Source organism: Capsicum annuum, chromosome 4 (assembly GCF_002878395.1).
Source record: "Capsicum annuum cultivar UCD-10X-F1 chromosome 4, UCD10Xv1.1, whole genome shotgun sequence".
In the NCBI taxonomy this organism is placed as follows: domain Eukaryota; kingdom Viridiplantae; phylum Streptophyta; class Magnoliopsida; order Solanales; family Solanaceae; genus Capsicum; species Capsicum annuum.
Genome location: NC_061114.1, coordinates 217,525,145 through 217,530,853, shown reverse-complemented (window position 1 = coordinate 217,530,853; position 5,709 = coordinate 217,525,145).

Here is a 5,709-nt window from a genome sequence, read left to right as displayed (position 1 = left end):
GCTCCAGTTTGCTTTGGGGCTTTCCGTGTCATATCCAGTCACTTTTGGTATTGTATAGAAGTTAGTTATATGGCGGGGTATGTCCGGACCTTAGTTAAACTCTATGTATTGTCTAGAGGCTTTGTAGACCTAATGTACAGTCAAGGTGGTGTTTTGTTAGTAGACTTGATGGCTCTAACGGCCAAGTATTGTATATACATATATATGTGTGCTCGAGCTTATACAGGTGATTATTTCCTTTTATATGCGACATGATGCTGTCCGAATTTCGGGTTGTCATAGAGGTATGCATGAGAAGTATAAGGTTATGAGCTGGTTCTCCTGGGCCTCCTCGGTTACGGGTGCCAGTCCGCCCCAATAGGATTTGAGGCGTGACAGTGTAAAATTTCATGGAAGGAACTGTCAATTAGAGCTGATACAGAGAAGAAGAAAGTAACCGTTTTATTGAATGAAGCTTAAAGCCAAAACTCTACATTTAGTTGTATATATGCACGTGTTTTTTTTGCTTCTTTATATCTAACTAACCTCAATTAATGGAGCCTCTAAATGGTCAACTGGAAGTAACTAACTGTCCAGTTGGCAATTAGTCGATTGATCCTCAACAGCTAGGCACACTGAAGATATTGATCATGCCAAGCTTGGATAAGAGATGAGAATGTTGTAGACTGCTCAAACTCTTTGTCAATAAATCTGCCAGTTGTTCAGAAGAAGCTAAATAACAAGTGTTGATTAATCCTTGCTGAAATTTTTCCCAAATAAAATGACAATCTATATTAATGTGTTTAGTACGCTCATGGAACACAGAATTAGCTGCAATTTGCGTTGCTGCTTTGCTATCACAGTAAAGAGGAACAGGCAGTTGCACATCTAGATTCAGCTCTTCAAATAAACCAACTAGCCTTACAATTTTAGCTACTGCTGAGGCTAGGCTTCTGTATTCTGCTTTAGCAGAGCTCCGTGATATAGTAACTTGCTTCTTTAACTTTCAAGATATCAAAGGACCTTCCAGTTTAAATAGATATCCTGTGATTGACCATCTAGTATTGGGATAACTAGCCCAATCTGCATCGCAATACACCATCAGTTTCTGTGAGGGATTGAATGACATAAAAATGCCTAAATCTGGACAATGTTTGAGATATCGGACCGCCCTTATAGCGGCCTCCATGTGAGATGCCTTTGGATGGTGCATAAATTGACTTAGACATTGGACAGGAAAACAAATATCTGGCCTTATAACTGTTAGGTAAAGAAGTCTACCAATGAGTCTTTGATAACTGCTAGGATCCCGTAAAGGTGGATCATTAGATGTACTCCCAATGTGTTAATCAAATTCAACTGTGGTGAATTTAACATTGATTTCTATGGGTGAATAAACTGGCTTAGCTCTTGATAGTCCAAAATCAGAGATTAATTCTAAAACATACCTCCTTTGGTGTATCACTATTTCGGTTGAATTTCGAGAAAACTCAATACCAAGAAAAAATCTGAAATCTCTGAGATCCTTGATCATAACATTGGTTTGCAAAACTTATTTTGTTTCTAGAATTAACTGAATATCATCACCTGTTACCAACAAATCATCAACCTAAACAAGTACTACGACTATTCTCCCCGCCACCTTCTTCATAAATAATGAGTAATCACGATGACTTTGAGTAAACCCCACTGTAATTAAGGCAGAAGTGAGCTTAATGTTCCATCGTCTAGCTAGAGGCTTGTTTAAGTCCATATAAAGACTTGAGCAACCTGCAGACCTTTTGTGGATCACCATCTGTATTGAAAACCTTGTGGGACAGTCATATACACTTCCTCATTCAAATCGCCTTGTAAGAAGGCATTATTAACATCCATTTCATATATTTCCCATCCTTGAGCTACATCCATAGAGATTACAGTTCTTACAGTAACTATTTTTACAACAGGTGAAAAAGTCTCTTGAAAATTCAATCCCTCTTTTTGGTTGTAACCCTTAGCAACATGTCTTGCCTTGAACTTATCAATGGTCCCATCTGCCTTGTATTTGATTTTATAAACCCATCTACATCCAATTGCCTTTTTTTCTTTGGGCAATATGACAAGCTCCCAAGTTTTATTATTCTGCAGGGTTGTAATTTCTGCTTGCATTGCATTTACCCATCTACTGTTAACAACAGCTTCATCATAAGCTTTAGGCTCAATTTCCAGAGAAAATTTTGAGGCAAAACTTTGATATGATGAGGATAAGACTGCATAAGAAACCACATCAGAAATAGGATACATGCAGTGCTGGGCACTTCCAACCTTCCCTGGCTTCATATAGTCTTTAAGCCAAATTAGAGGCCTCACAGTCCTGCCTGACCTACTGGTAGGAATAAGAACATCATGCTTAATATGAGGATTTGGTGCTGCAGTTGTGTGTTGTGATGCAACTTCAGGAACCATATAAAAAAGAACCACATCTGGTGTAGAGTCATGTACCATATCATTATACGAAGGAAGTAGGCTATCATCTAGAGGAGCAGTGGCAAGATGAGGTGTAAAATAATCAATGTTGAACTCAGATTTATCAACATATGACTGGAATGGAAAAACATGTTCATTAAACATAACATCTTTACTCACAAATATGTTGCGAGTGTTTAGATCAAACATTTTATATCCTTTGCAGTTTGGACAAGTTAGTTGCATAACATTCACAGTCTCTCACTCGAAGATGTTGTAGATGACGAAAAAATGGATCTTGGGCCTAACTCAACCTCAAAAGCTAGCTTATGAGGGGAGGATTGCCCAAGACCGTATAAATCAAAGACCCTTTAACCCACTGATGTAGGAACCCAACACCCCTCGCACACCCAGGGCTGGACATTTAGAGCGTGGACAATATAAGACGGAGGGCCCAACATCGAAAATAATGAACTGGGTGAATCTGACTCTGATACCATGTAAAATTTTATGGAAGGAACTGTCAATTAGAGCTAATACAGAGAAGAAGAAAGTAACTGTTTTATTGAATGAATCTTAAAGCCAAAACTCTACATTTAGTTGTATATATACACGTGCTTTTTTTGCTTCTTTATATCTAACTAACTTTAATTAATGGAGCCACTAAATGGCCAGCTGGAAGTAACTAACTGTCCAGCTGGCAATTAGTCGATTGATCCTCAACAGAAGGTTCAACATCTATTATACATACATAAAAAATATTTTAAAAATCTAAAAATAGTATAATTTCCTGTCGAAGAGAGTTCGACCCTAGATGAAAGGTGACTCCTTTTTATAGGCCTCAATATAATGCTAGTATTTCTGATCATATAATTCAGCACTGCGGAAACAGCCTCTCTACTTCTTCGAAGGTAGCGGTATGAACTGCGTACATCTTACCCTCCACAGACCCCACTTTGTGGGAATACACTTGATTTGTTGTTGTTGTATATAATTCAGCACTGAAATTTGCTCTCGAGGTCACAAATCATGTGGCAATATAATTCGATAGAAACGCATAAAAATTATTAATCAACTACGCTAGTCTGCATAATTTACTAATCGTACTTACGTGATGTCACATAATTTCCTAGTTGGAGTGATTTTTTTCTTTCAAAATATACTTTATTTATTTAACAAACATCCTTATTGGAAAGATGAACAATCTTCAACAAAAGATTAATTCATCCCTCTTCTAATTTCAGGAATAAGAATATTCCAATTATAAGTTAAATAATTGGAAGGAAAAAATAATCTAAACAGATATGAGAATTGGAATCTTTGAAAAATCAGAAACAGAGCGCAAACACTGCAGACGAATTTGCATATATTTCCGGCCTACGTACCCCCAAACGTGGGGTACCTTCTTTGCATAAATCCAAATTCCTTATAGCTTTAGCTTATTTCAGGTTTATTGAAAAAAATAATAAGTAATAATAAATGTATAAGATATATAGTTTATTAAAGTATTCTTATTTATTAGATTTTTGTTTTTTAGAATTTAGCATTGAAGAAGTAAATCGACACTCACTTTGGGGCAAAGGGAGTACAAAAATAAAAATGATGATATGCAGACTCTGAATTTTTCAGTTTATGTAGATTGAATATACTTGTTAATACAACATGTTTAAATCGTTGATTTCATTTTTTTAATTTATTTATTTAAGAAAAGAAGACACAGAGAGCTGTATCTTGAAACTAAAATACAACATGTTTATCTGCTACAATATATGAACGTGTTCCGATAATGGTAAATTGCCTTACAACGTCAATATATATAAATTAAATCAATTACGAAGGATTTAAACTATACATATAGGTAATGGATTTTTTACGTCATCAGTACAATTCAAATTGTTATAGCAAATTATATATCATTCATTCTAGATTATCGATCAATATTATTAAATTAAATTATTTATAAATTATTTTTTGGCTTTTTTTTTTTAGCCCAAAGCAGACTTATTTATTGAATCAAAATGATAATTTTTCTGTAGGTTACTTAGTTGTATAAATCATTCTTCTGCCACCTGTACATGGAACTTAAATTTGTTGTAAGAACAAAAATCAACCAATACTTTAATTTGCTTAGTTTTTTTTTCCAGTCTAAACAACTGACTAGATTATTCCACCTTTAACAATTTGCTGTACCAATAGGTTTTAATTAAGAGGCACAATTTATGTTTTTAGGCGGTGAGCCATCTCCCTTCTTTACTTTTTTTTTTTAATCTTCTTTCAGAGCTTCCAACTTTTTTGCTTTCTTATTGATTTGAACTCACAATCTTAAAGTTTGAAGAGGAAAATTCATACCATCCGAACAACTTTCTTGTCAGAAATTTACAGTTATATTATTCATGGAACAACTTTTAATCCTTACTTAAAATGTAATAATTATACCTCAATTCGATATAAGTTAGGGCAGACTATGCAAATGCTCACTATTAAGTCTGTCAATTTGAGATTATCTTAGTCCATTATCATAAAATGGCTAGTTTTTCATTAATTGTCAACCTATAATAATTAAAATTCTCCTTCTTTATTTGGACTTGAAAACTTCAATAATTTGAGCAAGCTCATTTTGTTTTCTCTTGCTTTGTCAACCATCAATGTGTTTATTTTTCAAACTTAGAAATTCAAAATGCATAAACATTTCAATGTTAATTAGTTGTATTTACTCACAAGTCACAACTTGAAGAATTTGCATGTTTGTATTTATTCAACGCATCTTTATCATTCGTGAAATATTGCCAACACGTTTGAAACTTTTACAAGCATAATATATAATATATATACACTAATTAAAGCTAATGTGTTTACCAAAAAAAAAAAATATTTATTGTAATTACATACTCTTTCATCTCAAATTAATTGTCATGTTTTATTTATAATTTTATATATATATATATATATATATATATTTGTCATGTCTAATCTGAAGGTAAAATGAAAAAAATATAATTAATATCTTAAATTTATAAAGTGACAAATAATTTAAGAAAGCATTTATTCTTAAAAATCACGACTTATGGCGGGAGTACCACACGTATATCATTCCCTATTTGTTATCTAACAAAGTAACCATAATTAACAATGAGTACAAAATACCTAGAGATGAAATTAGCAAAAACCAAAGACTATATTCTATGACTAAACATTGACATTTTGATTAGATCCATTTTTCATTATTTATTAACAATTTCACTTTAAAATATCTTATTTATTCTTATTAAAATGATTTATAGACAT